Source organism: Marmota flaviventris, chromosome 1 (genome assembly GCF_047511675.1).
Source record: "Marmota flaviventris isolate mMarFla1 chromosome 1, mMarFla1.hap1, whole genome shotgun sequence".
Classification (NCBI taxonomy): Eukaryota; Metazoa; Chordata; class Mammalia; order Rodentia; family Sciuridae; genus Marmota; species Marmota flaviventris.
Genome location: NC_092498.1, coordinates 10,510,046 through 10,537,830, shown reverse-complemented (window position 1 = coordinate 10,537,830; position 27,785 = coordinate 10,510,046).

Sequence of the window (27,785 nt, the reverse complement as noted above, 5' to 3'; positions counted from 1 at the left end):
TACCAGTCACAAGAAACCACATAGTGTAAGATTCCATTTATGTGGAACGTCCAGAATAAGCAAATTTACACAGCCAAAAAAAAAAAAAAAGATTTTTTTGAGAGATGAAATTGCTCGAAAATGATTGTCATAATGGTTACACAAATGTAGTAAAAAGATCATTGGATTGTAAACTTTCAGACAGTGAATTATATCTCAAAGTTGTATAAAATAATTTATCACATTTTATTTAAAACATTGAATAATCTCTGTATGAAGTTATTTCTGAATGATTTTTTTTTATTCTTTACAAAATGTAGATAAAAATAGGAAGAAGATTAAACTATAAAAGTCATACATCCTAAAAAGTTAAGCTGGATCTGAATTTTAGTAATGATTCAGCCTATCTTTTAAAATAGTCTAGCTATGGAGCTTTTTATGAATATATTTATGGTGCATTTGTGTAATCCTGAAATTCCCCAATGTACAAATCAATGAATAGACTTGGCTGCCCATTGAATTTTTAGCACTATAATATGCTCATAATTGTGAGCATGTCATATGCATGGAGCTTCTCACCCATGGTTTCTTAACGTTCCCTAAGTCCCTAAGCCTCTGAATATCTGTTGACTGCCATTCCCATTCTACCAGAAAAAACACACTGTAACCTAATTATGTATATAACGGTAGGGCTCAGAGTTTGCAAATGTGGAGTTGCCTCTATATTGGATACTCTTTTAATTCCAATAAAATAGAAACTTCAAGAGACTAGGAGAAATAAACTAATATGAAAGTTTAATTGTCCCTTGCTAAGCAACATTCCTATATTACCTGGAATTCTTCTAGTCTTCTATTAAAAGTAAGTCAGCTGTGACCAAAATTTCCAGGATCCTAAATTTTCATGTTAGAAATAAACAGAGAACCTCCCCCACCAAGAGCTAAGACCTTGAAACAAGGTCCTGAGATGGCATAAAAAGGGAGAGGTGTTTTGACCCATTTATTACTGCCTGTGGATAAAAGCCATGTGCTAATCATGTCTTAAGGCTGGTTTATTGATGCCAACTGACATACATCAGTGATATATGTATCTTTTTTTCAATTGGTGAAACTCAGCAGAGAGAGAGAGAGAGAGAGAGGGAAAGGGAGTCTTCTGCTTTCTCTAATAGGTAAAAATTTAAAACAAATGAGTATTGTTTTTAAAATGGGGACTTATCAAAGAAACTTTGTATACTTCACTTATTCTCTTTCTTTGATGCAATATCAAACTATCCACTTGGGAATTTGGAGAAATATAGTATTTAATCAGCAGGATAAAACTTTTTTAAAAAATCTTCTACTTGCTAAGTTTCTACAACTGCAGTGTGTTGTATTGGGCATCTAAGAAAAATTTAAAAAGCAAAAATTAAACAGTAATGTCACAACATGGAAAATTATACTTCTCTTAAAAACAGTCCACAGAGACCTTACTGAATCAAAGTAAAAATCCCTGTTCCAAAATTTTCAGGTTAAATTTTCCAAAGTGTAGTTCTCTGAACATTATAGTCCTTCAAAAATACATATATATCTATATGTGAATAAAACAGCAATATAAAAAAAGGTTCTGTTTTGTAAACTTTTGGAAAGTGCTTAACATTATTGGTCCTTATTGGAGACTCACAATGAGTATTGGCATGTGGAAAGCTCTGAATCTTCACCATTGAGAAAACACAATTTTTTGTTCCAAAACAGTATTTTTCCTTTTTTCTTCTCCATACCAAATATTAACAATCAGATCTAAGGCTTGTTTTCCAATGCAATTGATTAATAGTGGTGAATATAACAATAAGACACAGAATAACCTCAGATAACTACTATTTAAGAATAAAGATTGTTTATCATTTACAAATATCAAGTAAGAATGACTTCAGTAGTCTTTAGATAGGGGATAAAGATACAACACATAGGAGTCACAGAGCATCAATTTCTCACTGGCTTAACAGTTTTTAGGTACTGTCAAGTATGAAGACGTGCCTTTTCTCTTTTATGGAACTAGTCAAAACCTAATGGCTAGGAAGATACTGAAACTGGACATCATTGGTCATGGAGGATGAGAGTATTTAAAAAGATGATGTTGAGTAAAGAAAAATAAAAAGTGGATAATGGCACTGATAATATTTCCTAATTGTGACTCTAGATGCAGTCTCAGTAAGTGACCAAATGATCCCATTTGGCATGGTTTAAGTTTGACTTGTAAAATAATCAATATGAAATATGGATGGTAGAGTTGAGGATATTCTAATAAGAGTAACAGCATGTGCCACATGACCTAAGGTGCCTCCAGCAAAATGGATTTTATTTGTTTAGTGACAGATACTGCAATGATGAACATTCCAAAACAAAGTAGTTACATAAATAAGGATTTTTACACCTCACTTTAAAAATGTATTGAATCTTACCATTTTGGATATTATTTGACTATTTATTTCAAGCAAAAATTGAATAAATACTACACATATAGCTTTTCATAGTTGTAGTTATGAAACTAAGGAAGGTTATCTTAGAAATAAAATGAAAGTCAAACAGCTTAAAAACAATTTAAGACATTTTGGTTTAGAAAACTCCATCATAAGAATAAATGAAATAACACACTACTATGCTTGATGGGGAAAAAATCAGTTCACTTTCATAGAAATAATTGCAATATTTAGTTTTATATACAATAGTTAATGTCTTCTGAGGGCTGCTGCTTTTATTTTTCAGTTATAGCCTGGCACAAAGAAAATCAAAATCCTGCATTTTTAAAGGAAGTTAAAATGCTTTGGAGAATGCATAGGCTATTTCCAAGATTATCAAGAAACAAGGAGGCATCCACTAAACCAGTGAAATGACGCTCCGTTTTCCCTTGTCTTCAATTTGCTTTCCACTGCTCTTGTTTATACTTTATAAACTGACTCCTCAGTGTATCTTTTTCTTGGGGTTTCTGTCTATTGAATATCTATAATGTTGCCTTTATTGCCTTTATTGATAATTATTTAGTCATGATAGAACTGACACTGTCCACTTTGGGAATTGGAGAAATACGGTATTTAATCAGCAGAATAGAAAGAATTCTAGCCTTCGGACTATTACTGTCATCTCCTATGATTTATGGGAGTCTCCCTATATCTCAAATTGACTATAAAATAGTGGGAATGAAATTCATACTTGTTGAAATATTGATGCCTATATTGAAGGGTGTATAATAAGAAAAGAGTTTTATTTCTTTCATTTTTAGAAGAACACTTTGTGGGTACTCTTGTACTTTTCTGCATTATTGTAAAAACATGTTTTCAGTAAGTTTTAAATTGTGTCAGTTGTGTGCACTTCTGGACATTCTCCACTGGGTTTGTGGTATGAATTTATCACACATTAATATCAATCTGTTAAACACATTTACTTTAAATTTCTTCAGTTCAATTTGAGATGATTCAATATTTGAAGTTTAGAGAGACACTGTTCTTTAATAGTTTGCAGTTAAACTTTCAGTGGTGATGTGTCTAATTGCAGTATAACATGCTATAAGAGAAATTGTGTGCTGAATATGTCTACTAAAGTTTGCATATTTTTTTTTCTTAGATGAGCATCTTGATAGTGTTTCTTCATGGGGCCCTCAAACGTCCATGGTAAAGTGTCTTAATTCCTGTAATTTCCTAGAGCCTGTGTCAGTGTTGAGGGGCATGTCTCATGACACACAGTCAGATGGCGGTATATCAGGTTACACTGGCCACCATGGACTAATTTCTTTATAAGAAGAAGTTAAGTTTAGTTATAAAAACAGACTGAGCTAGCACTTACAAAAACCAATTTTTATTGCCATCCTTTCTCAATATTCTGGGGCTCCCTGAGAAGTCAATTTTGTGAATTTTGCTGTCTCCATTGATATTTTCCAATGAATCTAAAATAACTCCAGATTTTTGAAAGATTCCTTATTATACTTTTAAACTCATTTTCATTTGGGTATGTTGTTTTCCCCAAATCACTATATTTGTGGAATCCATGTAATCTGCCTTAAAAGAATCATCTAGGTCAAATTCAAGAAGTCATCCAGCATCAGTGTGCCAGATACTTTCTCTTTCAAGGATCATCTACAATCTGGGATAACTCCCTTACATTCATGGAAACAGTAAAACCACCTCCTCAGCACTAATGTACAGGATTTCTCTCTCTCTCTCTCTCTCTCTCTCTCTCATTTCTCTGACTAGGATATCTTCCCTAGGGCTCATGGATTTAGGAGGTGCTCCATTTATATACTATTCCCAAAGCATTAAACAGCCCCAATTCTGAGAATGCTCCTTTGGTTTTAGGTCAAATCAAAATGCCACTAAATGATGTATCATCAAATCTTCAAAATCCGTTCAAAGCCAGACCTTGCTGATCTGAGGACACATTGTATCTTTAGTTCATCACTAAGCATTTGCTTCATTGCAAGGCTAACACCATGATCATAAAATTTGCCACTTGGACATGTGCATGTATCCACCTTTTTCAAAATTCCATGACTTATATGGATGTGATACATCCTAATCTCACACACTAGTCTTTTAGGAATTCTATGATAATGAAGCACAACTAAGTAGCTTAAAATGACAGAAGTTTATTACTTTACAGTTGTAGATGTTAGAAGTCTGAAATCATAGTATTGGCTGGTCCATGCTCCTTCCCAAGGGATTAGAGAAAAATCTTTCCTTGCCTCTTGCAGCTTCCAGTGACTGCTGGTGGTCCTTGGGACTCTCCTTGTTTTATGGCAGCACAGATCTAATCCCTGTCCCCATCTTTGCATGCCCATGACCCTGTGTGTCTGTGTCTCTTTGCCCTTTTCCTACTTCTTATAACAAATTCACCATACTCCAGTGGGGCCTAATTTTAACTTAGTAGCATCTGCAAATATCCTGTTTCCGAGTTCAGAGATAAGTTCATATTCACCCAGTACACAGGGATCCAAATACTCTACATGTTTGGGAAGTCCAGGCTCCATCTGCTGAAGACAGTAAACTCTTTCCCTTTCTAGATATCCTGGGATGTCTGGAAAGGCCATATTTTTAAAGTCCTATTAAGTTTTCCCTAAGATAAAAGGAATATCACCTTCTGGAATAATGGTATACAAATGAGAGCACAGGAAGGATTTTGCAGTACTGTTAGAGTCTGTAAACAAGTCAGGATGGCGCCTGGCAAATGTTAGAGTGTGTAAACAAGTCTGGATGGCGCCTGGCATTTTGCCAGAGGGAGTGGTTTGTGAAGTAATGACAGCGAGCCATTAAGTGTGGATATTTCTTATTGGTTGACTGCTATATCTAGTTTATGTTAATTAGATAAGCTGTGTGGAATGTATATATACCCATCCTGTCCTGCAATAAACGGCTCCTACTCCTGCTGTATCAATGTACACAAGTTGTTCGTCACCCCCCGGTTAGTTTGCTGCAGCCGGACTGCGGCACAGTACATAAATGCACTACAAAGCCTACACAAGAACATTGTAAGTAAATCAGATTCCACGATTTCAAATTCTATCCCTATACTTTCCTAAAATTTTTCAGCCTGAAATTGTACCTTGCAAAGAGGTATAAAGCTGATCTCCTTTCCCTCTTCCCACTTTATGGAGAGAGAGAGAGAGGAGAGAGGAGAGAGAGAGAGAGAGAGAGAGAGAGAGAGAGAGAGAGAGAGAGAGAGAGGAGGAAAAAAGACTTTGGTATGGTATAAAACCTAAAGGCAGTTTAAATAGAAATTCTTTTCCAAAAAGCATCTTTAATAAAGGAGCATTCTCTATTCCTGCTTTACACACATTTCAATGAGCTTTAAAAGAGGGTAGTTGGAGACTTTAAATAGATTTTGAAGTGATATAGCAGAAAAATATGACAATATGACAATTTTCATGTGGAGATCCCAACTCACCACCAACTATTGCCAAGAAATTAATCCCTTCTGAGAGAACCTCATGGAAGGCAAAGAAAGGCCTTGGTAAGAAATATTGAAGATGGCAAGACACTATTTCATCCTCCAAGATGTTCATGGGGAGAGAGTGTCTTAACCTATCTATTTCAGAACTAGATTTCAGAATGAGATGGTTGCTATAGGGATGAATATTAATACGTTTATTGAAATTGAAAAATGAAGTCAGACTTTCCCTGACAGAACTCTGATCTTTCTGATTAGAATGAAAATATTGACTGGATTTGCCAATTAGGATATATGGCTGACATTTTCCAAATTGAGTAAGGTAAATCTGTAGGTCCAGGCTTGGACAAACATATATAATGAAATGTGTGATAAGATTAAAACGTTTTATCCAAAACATTTATTGGCAAAGACATATTGAATTGAACAATATTTCAATCTTTGAGTATACTGATTTAATCAAGATGTGTCAAGGTGAAGGATTAACATTATAATTAAGAGTCATTTGATAAGTTTCAGTAAGGTTTTCTCTTCCTGCAGCTTTTTTCCATTTGTTTTTGCATGTTCTCCAGGAATTGAGAACTGAGTGATTCTAATTATAGGGTAATAAATTCATTTGTAAATACAGTAGAATGGTTCATAAATTATGTCTAGAATACTTTAACCCTGTCCGTGCAACTTTCTATAGAAGGTTAAATTGTTTATCTTTTCTAATTACAAGAATATTGCAATTTTTAAACTGTTGATGAATAATTTCAGATTCCAACTTAAGAATGTATGAGAGGGCACATAATGTAATTTTCTTTTATAGTTCAAAATAACAAAAGTATATAAAAAAACACTTCAGGAAAGCAGAGGCTAGAGTATAATTTTATGAGCATATGTGTAGAGCAAGACCAGAATACAGAAAGTTGTGTGAAAATATTTCTTGTTCATTTGCAATGAAACTGCAGCAGAAAATAGGTTACAGTTTCTGTATTAATCAGGTTACTCAGTTACACTGTGTTATCTGAAACATCTTTTGTGACTTCCTGATTATTTTTGTAACTCTTCTTATTCATCCATGCCAAGTGACTAAAGCTCAAATTAATTCTTTTTAGAGTCAGCTAGAACCATGTTTTCTTAGCATTTTATAAGAATTTTTCTTAAACCTAACACAGAGAATCATGATTCTCATAGCCAAGTAGGACTTACCAGCCTCAGGTTTCTTTGTTTTGTGAAATGTGAATGGACCAGGCTTAGTAGAGTATAGTGCTATTCAACCAGGTTATGACATTCATCTCCACTGCTTCATGACATCTTGGAGAGATCCCATAGATTTCTGCTCAATTTCAATCTGTGTATCTTCATTCATAGATCTGGGAATCTGAACTAAAACAAAACATCAGATTTAGTGGGAAAATTGTAAGTTAATTCAAATGACAAGGGGAAAATTAAAAAAAAAAGCATTTGTCAATAATACTTAACTAATCTTACTCCAGACAGACCTTAGCAAAGTTGAGAGGAAAATACCACCAGTCTAACAGAATAGTGGGAGAGGGTGTTGACAGCATCCTATGAGGAGGATAAATGTCCATTTTAACTGAAGAAATGCAAATTCAAACAACACTGAGATATACTTTCCCCCTTATCAGACTGTCATACATTCCAAAGTTTAATGTGGCCCCTTTTAGAGGCTGTGGGGAAAGAGATATGCTGGGACATTGCTTCAGAGCACAGTGGTACTGTTCCTATGCAATGGCATTTGGCAATACCTATTGAAATAAAAAGTGCATTCATCAATCCACGTTCTGGGAATTTATTCTAAATTGGATAGTAGTCAGCTTTGGTGGAAGAAATCACCACAAAGAAAAATCTCAGAGGACTACAACAAAGACATTTTTTTTTTTTTTGTGCTCACGACCTCGAGGTTGCAGATCAGTTTCTGGTGTGTCTGACACCTTCTCAATCCTGTGCCAGGGCTGAGGTAGCACCTGCTGTCTCACACGTGCTGTTTTTGCAACAGGGAAAGAAACTGAAGGGAGGAGAAGGCTTCCCATATTCTCTACTCAGTATTAGGATGCTATTACATCTATGTGTGTTTTACAAGTAAAAAAGTGATTTGCCTAAGATCTAGGTCATCAGGGCTGTGACATGTCCTTCACCTCCCCAGAAGCACTGCTGGGTGTAGGGGAAAGGCTGGAGTATCTGATGACAGAAGGAAGCAAGGAATTAGAAATTGTGTCTATCTCTTGTGGATGAGAGTAAATGTAGAAATGGTTACTCTCTGCAGCATTGTGAGTAATAACAAGAGCACTGATTTATAAACACTGGTGGAGAGGCATCAGTCAGTCTGTATTTATCTCCATCCTTTCCCTCAGAATGCACCGCTGACAGTAATGCTCCCTGCGTTAAGAATGCCTATTTCCAGAAGCCGTGGAGCTTGAGTTATTTCAAGATGCAAAGTGATCCTTCCCGAACTACAGATCTTACATCATTTAAAACATGAACTTGTGCTTCCAATTCATTCATTCAATAGATATTTATTGAGAGCTTAGTATAGTCCAGGTTGAATTATGTTGATGAAATCTGATGGATTAGAGCTGCATTATGCATAATTACCCTGCAGGGAAAAAAGTTTAATATCCCTCAATCCCAGTTTTTCCTTCAATCCTGTCTCTGGCAGTCTGTTCAAACCCAGCATGTAGGATAAAGATTTGAGACCGAGGAAGGAAGGTTAGGCTTTGACAATGGGAACTAGAAGTCTGTGAGAAGAAACTGTGTAGAAGAAGATTAAATCAATCTGAATATATGCCTGGGGTCCTGGGGCCTAGTGTTACTTCAGAAACATCTGGAGTGATGCCTATCACCAGAGCACATTCAACGGAAGCTTTTGTTGAGAGTATAGGCAGAAGAAGGCTCTGAGGGGGCTTCCAACTTGAGAAGACTGGAAGAATGTCAGCTTGTTTGGGATACAGTTGGTCAGGGACAGTTTTCAAAAAAAGAAGTTATTTCTCACCATTTGGGCCTTTCATGAAAGAATAAATGGAGTCTAAAGTCACGTGGCAGCAAACATGGAGGAAATGTTATTTCTCCCTGGACATGGGAGGGCCACTATAAAATGTTCTCAATCCTTAAGAGTCTGTTAGAGTATTGGTAAGAACACATTCATATTCCCTTAATAATATTAAAAACAGAATTTCAGGTGTCTGACAGAGATAAATTCTTGGAGTTGATTTGAAGACATTGTTAGTAGGTGGTGTTTTTTGAGCAGGGGCGGCAGACTGCAGCCTCAGCCTGCAGCCGGAGTTATAAAGTTTTATCCCGACACAGCTGTGCCCACTCACTTGCTCGTTGTCTATGGCTGTGTCACAGTAAAATAGCAGATTAAATAGTTGATACAGTTTTATGGCCTACAAGGATCAAATTACTTGCCATTTGGTTCCTTGCACAGGAAGTTTGCAGACCTGTGTTCTGGAGGGAGATTGACTAGTGGTCTTATCACTGGACTTAGACTTCCACACACAATAACACAGAAAAGGTGGCCTGAGCCATAGAAATGTTTATCTTGCTTTTCCAGCTTAGAAGTTCACATCAAGGTGCTGTCAGAGTTGGTTGTGGGTGGGGCCTCTCCTGCTGGCTTGTAGACAGTCACCTTCTCTCTGTGTCCTCAAATGTCCTTTCTCCTTTGCATCTGGACAGAGAACTCCAGGTTATCTTCTTTTTGTAGACCTCAGGCCTGTCAGATCAGGAGCTAATCCTGATGGCCTCCTCTAACCTGAATTACCTCCTCACAGTCTCTATCTTCAAATAAAGTCCATTGAACATCAAGGTGTCAACATGAATTATGGTGAAACAAAGTTCAGTTCACAGGAGCAGTTTAACTGTCATTCAGGGAGCATTGCGGGGCCATCATCTCCATGATCATGTAGCATATTGGGGTCCAGGGTAAATGTTTCCCAAATATTCCAAAAAGCTAAAATGAGTGACCAATATAAATGAGGAAAAGCAAAGGAGGCAGATGAACAGCATCTGTCATTTGGTTTAGGATGCCATAGTTTTAGGTTTATCGGAGATATTTCCTTTCCAAGGTGCCCAAGTTTTAAAGGATTATATATTTTGTACTTTTTCTTAACTTTCTTCTTTCTTAGTAAATACAGTATTTGATTTTCTGGGACCTCTTGGGAATGAGTGAAATGGTAGAGCTGGTGGTGTTTTGAGTATTACATGGAATTTCATATGCATTCTTCAGCTGTCAAATATTAGTGTTTAGAGAATGTAGGCAATTATTTTGCCTACAGTGTTTATGTTGTCCTTTTCCATGAATAATAACACAACCGAATTCTTTGTGTCTCCTCACAGATGCATGTGGTACTGAGAAAATATATGTGACTTGAAATTTAGGTGCTTCATCAAAAACTTTTTTTTCTGTTTTTACAAAAGAATCCCCCAAACAGTTCTCTGTTTTCCTTTGTGTTTTTGTTGTTGCTTCTGTTTTTTTTTTTTATTTTTCCCCCTGTAGAGTGGGGTTAATTTTCTATCATGGTAACAGAATGCCTGAAATATACAGGGATTTATTATGATTATACCTGTTATTTACAGGGATTTATTATTATTTATTATATAAAAGCAACACTTTCTTTGGCTCATGGTTTCAGAACTTTCAGTCCACCACTGCTCAGCCCTGTTGCTCTGAGCCTTTTGGACACGTGCATCACAGGTGGACCATGTGGCAGAGGAGCCTGCTCACCTCATTCTAAGCAAAGAGCGACAGAGAAGGGACCAGAGGGCCAGTACCCCCCTCAAGCACAGGCCAATGACATAGCTTCCTCCCACCAGGCCCCGCCTCTTAAAAGTTCCACCGCATCCCTATTGGGCCACAGGCTGGGGCCTGGGCCTTTGGGAGATTTTTCCAAATAATAACAGAAGCAACACATAAATTTGTCACATTAATTATAGTGATGATAATGGGCACACCCATGCTGTTCAAACTCATTGAATTATAGCCCTTATTTTCAGGTTTTTGTACATTAATCATAATTCAATAAAATTGGAAATAAAGAGCTTTAAAATATTTTGTGATGTTCCTTCTAGTATACCTTCTATGCACATAGATTCATAATACAATATAATAATATAATTTTGATTTAGATGAGATCACATGTGCATATTTGCTCAGTGTTTTATTTCTATTTTTAAAAATATATCTAACATGAATATTTGATGTTTGCAAATTGATGTCATCAGACATGTCCAGGTAATAATCTATCATGTCACATAGTTACTTCTTTATTTATTTAATTAAAAAATCCCTAATATAATTAAATTTTTAAAAATATTTATCCTTTTTGTTGTACATTAATGCTTTAGACTTGTTCATTCTTCACATTTACTATTCTATGTCAAAGTATCAATTAATTTCCAAGTTTTGTCCTAGTATTGTATTTAACTTAATACATTTAATTTATAAAGATAAACAAAACAATTTCTCAAAATTACAATGTGACACATTCCCACCAGTTTTCATATATTAACATACATCTATGTCATGCAGCTTCAAATGGAGCAACTCGAATATTTTCTCCATCCCCAAAATTTCTAACACTGCTGCCTTCTGAGTATTCTAAAATGTTTAATAAACTATTTAGTAGAGATGGTTTAAGACTATGGGACTCTCATTGCTTAGCTTTTAAATGTAATTTGAGAATTCTCCAGCTTTTATATCATTACTTGACCTACACTATTTATTCATTTTAGGGTAAATCAAATGAGGTATAATGAACTCCATGAATCACTCTCTTTATTGTAATTGCATTGCTTTAGAAATAAGAATAAAACAGTATGATAGATTTTTCATTGATAATGGCATAAAAATAAAGTCACAACAGACATTTCTTTTTTTTATTTGCAACTTCTTTCCATAAAGAAATAAGTAACTCTTCTGTAGAGTTTACAAGGTAAATCTTTGAAAATGTAACAAAATGAATTCATCTGTTTACTTAGAATTGTTTATATTGTGATCACATATAGTATTTTGGAAACCCAGCAGAGTGTATTCCAGTAGATTAAAACTCATATTGAAAAAGACAATTATCCCTGCTGCATATGGCTAGCAGCAGGGGACCAGCACACTCAATGCCAGGGTACATATGTATCATTTGCTCTTTGCATACCGAAAACAATTTATTTGACACATATATAGCTGGTTTGTTATTTGATTTGTTAAATTCTGGAATAATTCAATAGACAAATAGCTAAATGATACTATCCATGCTTTTTCACTTAATTTTTGTTGATCTCAAAAGGTCCTGTTTCAAAATTTTCCTACAAGATAAAAATTCTATCCTCATGACTTCCTAGAAGTTGGTATTTGCAATAAACATAAATATAGAACAATAATCTCTAGTGAGCTTTTGAGTAGCCTGGACCTAGTAAGTTTTTATTTCCAGAACCACTTAATCAAGGACAAATTACTCTGAAAGTTCAAATGCACATTTTATCGTCATGTTTGTGGAATTCCAAGTTTACATTAATTTGAAGGTAGATTCTCTGTCACTGATGCAAGCATTTTTTCCTTATGTATCAAAACTAAACTTTAAGAGGGTTTTTAAAAAAAAAATTAGTGTAATTATAATTAATTCCTATTTACAATATGTGCAAAAAAATTAATAATTAAGTCAGCTAGCCATCAAGGTCCTCTACTTTCCTATGTACTTTCTAACTCCTGACTGTGATGTGCAACACTGAGTTGGTCGGAAAAAGTGAGTGACAGTGTTCAGTATCCACTTAGCTCAGAAAAAAAGGAAATCATGCTATTCTGGGTCTGATGCTAACTTTACCTCTAAATGTGGTCAGAGAAGATATTCAGTTCTCAATTGCGATGGAAAAGTTGACACAATAACAGAGGGCAGAGATATGGAGGTTTACTCTGTCTCCTCTGTTTCCCTCCTGAAGACCCATGGAAATAAATAATAGCCAGCCCACGTGGCTAAGAAGAGGAAAGTCAAACCATTTTTCTCTTGTATGATGCCTGTTGGGATTAAAAACTATTTTTAAAAAGCATAGTTAACATTTACATCTCATACAAACTCTTTCCGGCTTATCTTTTTCTCTAGATGACCCCTAAAGAAAGTTATCTTAGTTATATAGGGAGAAATTTTCACTTGAGCAGTCATTTTCTGAAGGATATTTCATACTGAACAGTCTTCGCAATATCATTTTTCATCTACCCTCTCAACCTATTGAAAATGTCTCCACAGTACCTGGAACATTTTCTCTGTTGAAATATATCATTTTACATTACTCAGATGTTCTGGAAATTCATAAAGTGGCAATCATAATTTATTGAAATTTCTTTCTGCCAGTCAGAAATGAATAAAACTATACAGTGCATTCAAGAGGAAACAAGAAAGAAAAATGGAAAGAGTAACATCAGTACCTTTAGTTCAGAAGTAACTTAAGCTGGTTCCTAGCAAGCAATTTTAATGTCTTACTTTTCAGTAATTCTTCTTGTTTATTTACTTCAGGCTCATGAAATCCCAAAATTGTATGGTCCACGTTACAGGTCTCTGATAAGCTTATTCTTTCACCTCTATCAGCAATTATTCAGTAGTAATCCACTGGACTCAAAACAATTTACTCTTATTTTCGTTCATGTCAATAGAATCCTTGTGACCTGGCTGCTTTCTTAAAGTTACATTAGAAATTGCTGGGATGGTTCATTTTTCATTTTGTGCATCTTAGATAATAACTGATCTTTAACATCATTTGTATTTTCCTCTTTTGTTCACCAGAGTATAAGTCTCCTTCCAGCCGAGCTCTGATCTTGCTTAGGTGCTGGGCTACGTTTTTGCCCTCCCACGGACGTCACTGGACTCCCCTAGTATCTTTCTTCCCTGCTCTCTTGACTGAGTTCCCAGACAGTTTAATTGTTTCCCTTTTCCCCTTTTTGTGTGTTTACATCTCAGCACCTGTACACTATCTTTACAACCTTTTTTCTATAATAGGTCATGCTCCAGAACACGGCTTCCTCACCTCGATTACTTAGAATATTTTTAACATAATACATATGAAGTCAATATCAAAAGTATAGTGATATTAAAAAGCAATAAATCCTACTTTTCCTACTACTAATCCTATATCATTGAAGTAAAATAAATATATATATTTTTTCTTTTCCATATTTCCTAACAATATTCTTGTGACGTGAACTCATAAAATTTCAGAATTTTTGTTGTGGTTAAAAACAAAAGGTTTACCTTCTCTACCCTGGTCCTTAATTAATACTATAATCACACCAATGGCTTTATTTCTGCTTTAATCATTTTATGTAATTTATTTAAGAATGTATCATAACTTGGAATTTACGTGAATCTTTTTACTCTTCACCTTTTAAGATACAGTTATCAAGGCCTCTAACCTGGCTTTTTATCTCTCTTCATTACTTTTTACCTCCTATCATTTGTCAATGGTGCATTTATTGATGATACTTACATTTTTGTTTTGAAGAACAAGTAATTCTTCCAAGCATAGCTTTTAGGTGGTTGTAAGAGCTGGAGACCTATAAAAAAATATTCATTATGATGACAATATTATTAGATTTTCAGTCTATGACACATGGTTAAAGGTATTACTGGTATTAGTTTAAAATACATTCTCTTGCCTTACCTTGCTCTGGTTGCTAGAATTCTGCTGCTACCTAAAGCCTTATCCCACTATGCAAAGAATTTTCTTCAAGTCTAATATAAGAAATACCTCTTTCTTACCCATTTGGAGTTGCTACCATAGAATACCACAGACGTGGTACTTTATAAATAAAAGAAATTCATTCCCACAATTTTGGAGCATGCTGAGTTCCTGATCCAAGCACTGGCAGTTTCCTTGTCTCCTGAGGTTTTTATTCCTTTACCCTCGTGAACTTACATGTTTATTTTCCTCTCAATCTTGTCATTTCTTATTTAATTGAGAGAAATTGTTGACCATATATTGCTAATATTTTACCCTGCATATTTTCAGCTATTCTGGGATGACCCTGCAATGACAAATCCCCTCGGGAAGCATTTCTCAGGGTCTCTCCCTTTTATCTAAGGAAGGACTGAGCATCAGCTTTAGAGCAAAGGTAAAGTACTGTTGGTGGGAGCTCTGTAACCTGAGGCTTGTTTGGAGAAATGGGATGTGTGGTCTTAGGTGACAGGGCTAGAATCCAGCTGTTGTAACGGGGGCCATGAGTGGGTAGGATAAGGAGGTTTACCTTGTGGTGAAACCACTCACACGTATCCTCCCTCATCTTCTAGACCATTTTTGCTTTGCTTTAAGTAAAGAAGAAAACTCAGACTATTTCCCAACTTCCCACATATAGGATGTCAATTGAAAGCCACTCATTTTTATGCCAGTCTTCTATCCATTTTAAGGCTTTTTTCTATATTATCTAAGGTACAAAAATTTGCAGAACTAAGACTTCAGTTTGAATGCTAGGAGCTCACAAGATTTTAATCTGCTATTTGATGTGTGTGTGTGTGTGTGTGTGTGTGTGTGTGTGTGAGTGAGTGTGTGTATTTTCCAGCATTCTTAGTTGCCCTTTACCTATTTTATTTGTTCTCTGTGTGATTTCTGAAGAGCCCCCAGCCTCAATTAACATTTTTTTTTTTAAATTTTGAGACTGGAATGTCTCTAGAATTTTTCTCTTCTATGATTATGATATTGTACCTTATTTTTCCTGTGTTTGCATTTACTACATGAAGACAATTTATTCAAAATTTATGTTAAACTGAATGACATCATATTTTCATTTAGAGCATTGGTATATATGTACTTAAATCACGATTATTATAAAGACTATATAAATTGATCATATCATAAGCTGTCATAATTCAATATATGTTCTTAGTCTTTGTATTATTATGGCATTTTTAATCATTTCAAAGCATGGAGAGGGAGAAATATAATTGTTCCAATTTTCTTCTTTTTTAATGCTCAGTATAAGTGCATGTTAGAAATTACAATTTTAGCAGGTACAAATTCTTAAAAATAAAATGGAATGGATCTTTGGAAAAGACAACATTCTGCTATTAAACTTGAGCCATCTGCAATAAAATCAAATAGAATTGCCATGATTTGTTTACTCCCTTATGGTAAAAATTATGTTTTTAAATGTATATTTTTGCTATCATATAACATTTACAATAATATGCTTATAGATACTTCTTTACAGATTTCTTTAAGTGTCATGTTACATTTAAATGGATTTAATATGTTAAAATGAGAAATTTATTTTAAATTGATTTTACCAAATTATCTAATGTTCTTGCTAATTTATATCAGCATTCTCTTATAGTTTAGATATGAAGTGTCCCTCCAATGCTCAGATGTGAAATGATTAGATTATGAGAGCTGTAACCTACTCAGTGGTTTAATACATTTGATGGACTAATAATTTGAATAGACTAATGGATGGTTACTATAAGCAGGTAGTGCATGGCTGCAGGAAGCAGGTCACTGCAGGTTAATGTTGGGGATTATATTATCCCTGGATCCTTGTGGTCAGGCTTTCTCTGCTTCCTGTTGTAATGAACCAAGAATCTTTGCTCCGCCATGTCCTTCCACCATGATGTTCTGCCTCATCTAGGTATCAGAGCTATGGGATTGACTGGACATAGACTGAACCTCTCTGTAAATATGAGCCAAAATGAACATTTCTTCTTTTAAGTTGTTCTTGTCTGGTTTATTGGTTACAGCCAGGTAATATTGATTAACATACTTTATGAATAATTGAGTGTTCCTATTTCCCAATGTTCTGCTTAATACTGCAAAGTTTATTTTTTTTATATGTTAACCCTAAGAGATGAGAAATGGCATCTAGTTTTGCTTAGGTTTCTACAATTAGGACCAACATCTAACATGGCTTCCTATGCTTGTTGGCTATTTGTAAGCAAAGAAGAACAATTATCTCAGTGATTCTTCATTTTCATTCTTCAGAGCCCAGGTTTTCCTTCTGCTCTGAAACGTCTTTTTTTTCTTTTGTGCCCTGACTCTTTTACTTTTTTTCATTCTACCCTCTTTGGGTTCTCATTTAATACAATTAAATATGTTTTCTTCCACATTTCAAGAGCATTGACTATTACTGTTTGTTGCTTTATAGCACATTTAAAAATATATGTCTCTATTACATTGGGATTTGTAAAAACTCAATAAACCGAGGACTCCACAAGCAAAGTTTGGAAGCTTGTCTGACATTTAGTTTTCTTTTTCCTGTCTCTTCCTATGAATACCTTATGCATATGTCAGTTATCACATTACACAGCAAGATACACTTTTTTTTTTAATTTGTGAGAGTGCTATGTTTTAAGAAAATTGTTTTTCTATATGTTGGTCTTTTTAAATTCTATTTTTTCCAAGTTAATATTTATGTACTCAAATTGACCAATATTTTTCCATATAATTCTCAAATGTATCACACATAGGATGGTTTCATATGCATGTAAGCAAAAGAAACCAAAGTAGTGAGAAGACAAATTGAAAAATATTAAGGGTGAAATCAGAAAAAAGGGAAAAATGATGAAGATAAACAAAAATCTAGCTGAGCTAAAATATAAAAAGAAATGTCACCAAAATAAGAATGTAGAAGATGAAAATAATATTTGATAATTTAAAATTATGGAAGGTGGGGAAATCAAATTAAAAATAAGTTGACAAAATTAATGCAATTTAAGAAAATAAATTATAAGAAAGATGCATGTTGTTGCCTCTTTGACAACAGAGCAATATAATCTGGAACACCACTATTATTTTACATGTAAGCGTTTTCAATTGTATAATCTTACACACCTTGCTTAAGGTCTAAGTGTCTTGACTTTCTAACTTAGAACTACTTCATAGAATTATAAGAATAAAATATGAAATACATGTTAAATATATACTTAATATACCTATATGTTATAAGCTAACTTGGGTTATTCTTGAAAAACAGTACAATTTACAGAGGTAATGCAATACCAGTCATAATCCCAGCAAATTCTCTTGGTGGAGTTGACAGCCCCCTTTTAAAAGGCACAAGAAAAATGCAAAAGCCCTAATAAAATCAAGGCAATCTTGGAGAAAAAGTTAAAAAACTGACAACTTTTTACTACCAATTTTTGAGAGTTATACTATAGTGAAAATAATAAGGGCAGGATGAGATAGAATCCAATATAAACATATAGATCAGTGGAACACAATGGAACAGAATGGAGAGTTCACAGACAAATCCCATTGTGTATGGAGGTCTGATCTAGCTCAAAGACGGTATGGCAGTCTGGTGAAAATGGAAATTTTGATGATTGATGTTGGATAAACTGATTTCTGTATAGGAAACAATGTAACTTGATTCTTTATATTTAAAAAAAAATGATTCAAGATGTATTATATACCATAATAAATATAAACTTCTTTTCATAGAGGTGAGAAGAAGTGATTCCAGGGGTTGGGAGTGTAGTTTAGTGTAGATCACTGCAGAGCATGAGGGAGACCGGGGTTCAATTCCAGCACCACAAAAGCAAATAAGGTAAAGGGGAAAAACCTATAGAAGAAACACAGAGCAATGTTTTCGTGATTTTAGGTAATAATTATTTTTTCCCCAACATCTTACTATAAAAAAATCAAAACATAGTGAACCATCTAAAAAAAACCACTTCATTTTAAATACCTTTATACACACATCCTAAGAAATACTATTAAAACATCTGATTTTACCACATATTTCCATCAATATAATCCATATTTTAAGTTTCTGCAATCAAAATGTAAGTTGAAGACCAGTATGTTAAATATTCATATGTATTTTTTTTGCAATAAAATTTACATGCAATAAAATGAATACGTAGTTCACCCCGAGTTTTAAAAAATACACACATCTGTGCAACCCTATCAAGAGAATTTCCTCATGCACTTTTTCTTTCAGCCCATACTGCCAACTTTCAGAAGCAATAATTATGCTACTTTTATGGCTGCTACTAATGATTAGTTTTGACTGATCAGAGTTCATTCTAAATGGAATTACATTGTACATGTCCTTGCCTGTGGCTTGTTTCCTATAGTATAACGCTTTTGAGAATCATCTGTTTCATTAAAAGGTAAAAGTGGTTCTTCATATTTTTAGGTAAGTTTTTATTTTTTACATTTTCCTGTTGATGAAAAGAGCACAAGTTGTTTTCAGTTTTTGACTATTAGGAACAAGATTTCTCTGAGTATTTTGTACACATCTTTTTGTGGGCATAGATTATTTCATTTCTCTAGACTAAACAAACGTCCAGTATTGGAATTGCTGGACTGTAAATGAACAATAGAATCAGTGCAATTCAAAAGAGCTCTAGATTTTGTTTATTTTATTGGTGAATATTTTAATTATACATATTTGTACATGGGCATCATATAATTTGATCCATTTCACTCTCTAGTACCTCCCTTTGTCCTCCTTTCTTTCCTCCCCTAACTTCCTTCCTCAATCCTAAAGACTCTTCTATTTTCATAAGATTCCATTTTTCCCTTTTCTTCTAACTTCTACATCTGAGAGAAAACATGTTTTCTCTTCCCTTTCTGACTCTGGTTTATTGCACTTATCATAATGCTCTCCAGTTCCATCCATTTTCCTGCAAATGACCTAATTTCATTCTTTATGTCTGAGTGAATCTCCATTGTGTACACACCCTAACCTCTGTTTCCATTCCTCTGTTGACAGACACCTGCACTGTTCCATAACCTGGCTACCATACTCTCCCGCATTTGCTTTTCCTGTCTTTCATGTTAGGCCTTCAAGTGTTTGTACTAAGATCCTGTTGTATTTTTAATTGAAAATCAATTTTGACCCTTTTGCTTATTTCCTCATCGTGTATATCATCTAGTAAAGCATGCTTTCAAAATTTTACTCACATATTTATTGACTTGTTAGTGTTTTTATAATTGGTATGTAAGGAGTTTTGGATAGAGCATGGATAGCTGTCCTTTGTCAGATATATGTTTTAAAAACATTTTCTTCCAACCTATGACTTACCTATTTATTATAATGACATCGTTTGTTGAATAGAAATTTAAACTCGGTGAAGTATAGTTTAACAATTTTACTCTCCTAGTTATTGCTTTGTCTTGTCTTCAATCTCCATATGTAAGTCTTTCAAGAAGTTCCTTTTTCAGATTCACTTTGAATATTCTTGGTTCTTTGCACTTTCATATAAGTTTATAATAACCTTGTCAATATGTTTTCCATAGATAAGATTGGGTTTTTAATGAGAAACAGTATTTTTCTCAATACTTATTAAATCTAGTTGCATTGTCTATTTATTTAGGTTTTCTTCAATATCTGTTAGTGATGTTTTCTAGGTTTACAATTACAAATTTTGCATTATTTAAAAAATATTTTCTAAATATTCTTTATATCGTGGTAATATTTGAACTAGAACTGGTTTTCATATATTAGATAGCCTTTCTTGACTCACTACTTACTTCCTGTAGGTGTTTTGTAGGTTCCTCAAGGCTGTCTTTTTAACCATGTCATCTGTGAATAGAGTTCTACCTGCTGCTTTCTGGACTTTTGTGCCAACTACCTACTTATCATCTGTCTGCCTATCCATCTCCCCATCCATCCATCCATCCATCCATCCAATGTGTTGGATCTTCTACACAATTTTGAATAAAAGGGGTGAAAGCATTCAGCCTTGACTTGTTTCTCATGTTATAAGGTAATAATTCAATATTTTGCTTAGAGTCTGATGTTAGATGTTGGGTGTTTAAAGATACCATTCACAAAACTTAGAAAGATCCCCTCCAATTTTATATTTGCTCAGAATGTTTTATGTATATAATTTTATCAACAGTTATTAAAATATTGATTTTGTTTTTTTCCTTTATTAACATGTTAAATTGTGTTGATTAATTCCAAACATTAAATCAAATTTGAATTTGGGAGTTTTACCCCACTTGATAAGGATGTACTACTTCCTTTATATCACATGACATCAATATGTTAATATTTATAAATGATTTTTGTGTCTAGTATTTTGCAAAGTACTCATATGTAGTTTTCTTTTTATAATATCATTGCCATATTTTGTTATAGGCCTTGTCAAATGAGTCTAGAATTTTTTAACCTCTCAGTTGGAAATCTGTGTTATTTTCTTTGTTAAATAGTAGATGGAATTCATCAGTGAAAAAGCAGTTGTTTCTATGAGGTTTTTGAAAAAGATTTATTTTCTTTCATAGATAGAAAGAGCTCTGCAGATTTCTCTTCTCATCATTTGTTTTTCATAATATCCTGTTATTGCCCTTTATAACATCTGTAGGATTTGTAGTGTTAATCTCTCTTCATCTGAATATTGGTAATTTTTGTTTTCATTATTTTTTGTAAGTTAAAATAGAATTTATCTCTTTTTAAAATGTTTTACCTTTGTCAGTTTTTCTCATTGTTTTCTGTCATTAATTTCCACTCTAACAACTATATTTACTTTCCTCTCCTTGTGTTGGGTTTGATTTGCTCTTTTTTCTTCCTATGCTTCTTGAGGTAACTTTTAAAATATTTATTTTGTATATTTTTATTTTCTAATATAGGCAGTTAAATCTATAAATTTCTCAATGGTAACTGCTTTAAATGCATCACATAATTTTTATGTTTTATTTTTAATTATTTTCTCTTGATTTCTTTCTTGACCAAAGGATCTTGTTCACATGTAATGTTTAAGAAATGTTTGGGATTTTTTAATATCTCATTGTCATTGATTATGATTGCCTTAAAGAGAATTGTTAGGGTCTGTAAACAAGTCAGGATGGCGCCTGGCATTTTGCCAGAGGGAGTGGTTTGTAAAGTAACACCAGGGAGCCATTAAGTGTGGAGATTCCTTATTGGTTGATTGCTGTATCTAGTTTATGTTAATTAAGATAAGCTGTGTGGAGTGTATATATAACCCTCCTGTCCTACAATAAACGGCTCCCACTCCTGCTGTATCAATCTACACAAGTTCCTCATCACCCCCAGGTTATTTTGCTGCAGCCGGACTGCGGCAGAGAATATATTAAGAATGATTGAAATCCTATTATATTTAACCAGACTCTTTTCAGGGTCCAGATTATAGTCTTTTTATAAATGTGCAACCTGCATTTGAAAATATTTCTACTGTTCAGTTTTATTATGCAATTTCCTAAAATGTAAATTGTCTTATTTATACCATCAATTGTTAAAAAAAAAGAATGTTGAATCCCTCAAATATTGAGGAATAATCTGATTTCTCATTTTATTTCTGTCAATTTTTGCTCACTGTATTCTGAAGCTATTCTTTTGGCATATAAGCACATGCTTTTAAGATTGCTATTTTTATAACCTTTCTCTCACCCTTTTATCATGAAATCTCCTTCTTTATTCATATGGAAACTCTGGTCTCCTGCTCTGTACCACCAGACCTTAACGTAGCCTGTGAAGACTTACTGGCTTAAGCTATCCAAGTCTTTTTTACCCCCTGCTTTTTAACCCATTTTCAAGCCCTCTGTGTGTTCATATTATTGCACCTCTTGTAGAAAGATCCACCCTTTTACTTTGTACCTTATTTTCTCTGTTTAATTATTGCCCTTTTCCTGCATTTTTTTGGATTACTCATGTGTGATTTGGAAGTTCATTATAATTTATTTATTGGCTTTTCAGTTGTGCTTCTTTGCTTTATTTTCATAGTAGTTGCTCCAGGGACTGTAAAACCCATCCTGAACTGTTCAGCCACCTCTCAGTGAGGGCTGCAGATGTTGGAGAACTGAGGTACAGATTCTGGATTTCCTGTTCCCTGCCACTTCTGTGAATCATTGACCTGCATCTCACTGTAGCTTTGTCTTGTGACTCTTTTGTCCACAGGAATCCAGGCTCTCTGCCAATGTTTGATGTTCTTCCACCTAGAAGTCATGGGTACAAGAAAATCACAAAGAGCTGTTTCCTTTTGCCCCCCCCCCCAAGAACCTGCTTTAATTAGCTCTAGTGCCTTCTATTAAGTGTGTATATGTTTGTGTAAGCATGTTCATGATCATGGGTATTCTGTTCAGAATTTAAATTATTTACTGACTAGTGAGTCTAGCAGGACCTTACCTCAACTATTCCCAGAAGTGAATCCTGAAAGATTTCCTAAACCAGGTAAAATGTACTTACCATAAAGCAGAGAAATGAAAGGTTGGCAATTAATAACTTCCATTAATCAAAAATATTCTATTTAAAAGAGTTAAAAGGCATAACAAAGTGTGTCACACACACACACACACACACACATACATGTATGGATATATACATATGTATCTCTGAAAGTTCTCATATTAAAAGTAGAAAATATATCCTTTCAAGTCAACTAGAAGTAAGGCAAACCAATTTCTTAAAATGGAAAAATTGCAAACATACTTCACAAGAGAGGATATTAAAATTATTCAATTTCATTAATCAAAAGGGAAATACAAACTAAAATCACATAGATATTCTCTAACAAAAGATTTTAAATTAAAAATTTGACTACACCAAGTGTTAATGAATATTTAAAGCAACTGGAAGCATCCTGCGTGGTTGATCAGTGTAAAAAGTTACACCACATTGTACCTCCTGAACATGTACAAACAGTATGAGTCTATCAAAAAATATTCCTTAGGAAGGGCAATAAGGACATGGTAAAGGTGAAGTCTCATTTCTTGTCCTTTCCAGGGTATATGTTTTGGATGGACACATAATATTGATATATCTTTAGGAGGTACAACGTGATGTTTAATTCATGTACAGTGACTCAGGTGATGAACATACTCAGTGTATGTACATTTTTACACTCTGATCAACAATATATGATACTGTCTAGTTCCTTGTAGACGTGCTGACACCACTGGATTAACCAAAGTGCCTCGACCCTGCTCATCACAGTTCTTACCTGCTGTAGGAGGAAAGCGACAGATGGCCACCAATGACCTGTGCTGTTCTAGTGGGCCAGTGCCACTGGGTAACAACTGGCTTGCTGTAACCCACACTGGGGAGCACCTGTTCTGGGCAGTTAGTGCTCATGTGTCCACCCCAGGGCCATCTTCCCTTCCCCTGTGATTTAATAAACGCTGCTGCCCCTCCTCCCAGAGTCTTCCATTTGGGAAATTTGCTACATAGTATCTACTAGAGCTAAACATATTTACATATTATAATAAAGTAGGTGCATTCCTGGTTATATCTTTAAAAAAACTAATCTATGAATATAATTGTCAGAGGATTAGTTTACTTTCAGGTGACGTATTGGCCCAGCAGGGCACAGGGGCAGGCAGAGTCGTGGAATATTACCTTACCTTAGAATTTCAGGTTCTCCTAGGTGCAATCAGGTGACTACCCTGTTTATTTTATCCCACGATGATATACACGTAAGAGTTGTAAACTAATAATATAGTAACAATATTGCCACAAATTATATGACTATAATTTAAATATGTTTTGGATTCTTGTTCTTTTCAGTTGGTATCCTACCAGGGATGCTCAACAAACCATCTTTTAAATTCTCTTCAAATATTTTCTGACTTTGATCATCAATTCAGTAAACAGTTTAATTCATTTGCTTTATTTTCTGTGGTTTCTTAGGGATTGCTTATTTAATTCAATTTTACTTTTTAATTATATAGAACATTTGCATGGTTCCAAATTCAAAGCAATGTAACTGGGTGTATTTAAAGAAGCATAGCTTTTATCTCTCTCTCCATATTACCCGGTTTTCTCTACTCTTCATAAACAACAAATATTTAAAATTAATTACTTTTATTAAAATACCATTATTTTAACACAAGTAAAATTTTCTTCTCTTTGTTTTTTACTGAACAATATATTATGAAGTGATCAATATTTCACGAAGTGATAAACATATATTTTTAATCATTTTAAAGCTGCATGTAATTATTCTTTCTACTATTCTTTTTGCAAACACCAATGAATTCCCTATTGATAAGGCTCTGTGCTACTTCCAGTCATTGCTAGTATAAACAATGCCACATGTACAATCTGTGTTTGTGACATTTCTTGGCTTCACCAGTGTGTCTTGAGGATATATTTTTTGACAAGGGAATTCTGGATCAAACAATAAATAAATAAATACACATTTATTCTTTGATATGCTAGATATTGTCCAGTTCCTTGACTTACAGGTTAAGATAATTTCCAATTTCTTCAACATTTTTTAAGAATGCCAGTTTTGCCATAATTTTGTGCAATTGTGTGTAATTTCAAATCCATGGATTTTTTTCTAATCCAATAAGTGACAAAGGGAGTCTTAAGTTACATATCTCTTTTTGTGGGGAGGTTAAATATCTTACCATAAACATAATGGCTGTTTGAATTGATTTTGAATGTGTGTGTGCCTGAGCTGTCCTTATCTCCTGCCCATTTTGGAAGGATATTGATTAGTTTTTTACTTCCTATTTTAGGAGCTATTTCTGTAATAGAAATGCTAATCCTTTCAGTGATGTAAATTATGCATAGATGAAACTATTAAACAATAATTTTATTTAAGTGGTATGATGACATGGAATAGAGTTTCATATTTACATGTATAGAGTTTCAACAATTTGAAAATAAGGCAAAAAGAAAAATGATATGCTTATGGTATGTTATGAAAAAGAAGTAGGGTTACTTTCTGGTTTTAAATAGGTATCTTCCTTCTAACTCATTCTTCACAGATTTTATTTTCTATAGAGAAGGAAAGTTAGATTTTAATTTTCTTTAAATTCATACATTAAATTTTTCACTAACCCAGAATTTATAGCTAGCATTATAATTAATTTTCTGTTTTGTACAAGAAGATGCTTTGCCCAATTAAAAAAAAAATGCAGTCTTTTTGATTAACATAGTGTGACTGTGGTCCAGGTGAGAGCCCTCACATTCCTCCAGGCCCCAGGCTGGTCCCTTAGTTCCTGTGTACCTCTAGCACATCTTCAGGGGCTTGCTACTATGAGCCAGTAAGTTCTAGCTGATTGGAAGTTACCAGTACGAAAAAGAAAATGGGACAATTTCTTCTCCCATTTTACTAAAAATCTGGTGGAAAAGTGGGGCATCCAAGTGTATCAAGTTTCATCTCCAGGTTGCTGTGCAAAACAATCCTTGAGCTCATCTTATATAAGAGAGGAAAGGGGGAAGAGCTAAATCTTACAAGGTGTGACAAGGAGCCCTGCCCCATCTTTTCGTAGCTGGAATTTATGTATTTTCGAACAAGTAATTGTGTTACCATCACATTACTTTAGTCATGACTAATAACTGAATATTCAGCAATCACTCTGTTTTATTAGCATTTTTCTTTAATTTTTAGATGAATTTTATAATAAGTTCTTTAGAGGATTAGTATAGGGAAGGGGTTTATTTGTATGTAAGAAATTAAAGTTTACAGAGAAAGTTAAGCAAAAGTTTCCATGAGAAACAGATAAAAAGCAGCAGATTTTACTAGTGACTGAAATTGTGACATGTTCTCAGGAGAGAAATTCTTTTTAACTTCAGAGTATTTATGCTTATATTATGGAAAATATGAGGCAAAGTTGTTCTTTGCTGAAGTTATTCATTTTGCTTACTCAGAGAGAAGAGAATATCTGAGGTGACAATCTTGTTCTATTTGTTCATGCATTTTAATGAGTTTTTGACGTGTGCCCTACCAAAAAAACGCACTTTGTTGCAAATGACTGAATAATGAAAGACTGTTTAGAAGTGAAAAAATTTATAATTTCTCATAGGTGATGAATAAGACTGCTTTAGTCATTCCATTACTGTCTCTTTTCTAAAAGTTTTTTTTTTTTCTTTTTAATAAAAAAACAATTTGTTCTGGAAGCACGTTTCATGATGGAAATATCAATGAAATGAACATAGTTTTTTGACAAAAAGCTAAATTTCAAAGTAAAATATATATCAGAAATTTTAATACTATACTCATTTAGTTTCTATTTTTTAGACCCATAGCATGATACCATAGATTTCCCCTTGGTTAGTTCTAGGATTAGATTTGCTGAAAAGATGAGAAGGCAAATTTAGCCATAGATTGTAAATTAGAAAACAATGTGCAGTTTAATTAAACTGAATTGTAAATGAAATTTTCCATAATTTCTGAAAATTATAGATTTTTTTTTAAAAAAATCATTCTTTATAAATTTGGCTCTAGTTCTTTTTTTCTTTTTTTGTCTTTCTTTCTTCTTTGTATCTTCCATTCCTCAATGGATTTTCATCACCAATTATATTCTGACTTCTTTCTAAAAGGTGCCTGAGACTCAGACCTGTCTCCTTGTGTTCTAAATGTCTGTATTTACCTTCCTCTCAGAGTTTCTCAAGCATAGTATATACTGTGTGAAATCCATAAATTTTCTGTACACCTTTACCACCTACTGTATTTCTACCTGCCAATCATGTGGTCAATCAACATAAAATCGTGGCTCCTCTCTCCTCACTTTTATATGACCAGTAGACACATTTGTTCCTCCAACTCATCTCTTACATCTCGTTTCTTCAATCTCATCCTTATGGCTCTAATAGATGTCCACATTAGGGTATCTCTTCATAAATAGATAATGTATTTCTAATCTGTCTTTAAGCCAGTTTCCCTTCGGGTTGCTAAAATCTATTTCTCCAAATGACAAGCCTGAGCACCTTATTTTCTGTGCATGAATCTTGTGAATCTTCATTGAAAAACAAACAAACCAAAAACAACAAGCTCTTCTCCAAACATTCAGGCCTCTTTCCATTTTACCCTCCCATCTCCCCGTCATGCTCCTGTCACATCTATGGACTCCAGCCCTGGGAAGCTCTGTGCCATCCCACAGGGTTTCCCTTGCAGTTTCTCCTGTTCAGAGCACCCTGCCTTCATCTCTTAGTGACTCCTCCTTTGGGATGCAGTTGGACTGCTGAAGCCTTGCTGAAGACATCTAACGTGCCATCTCCATTCTCC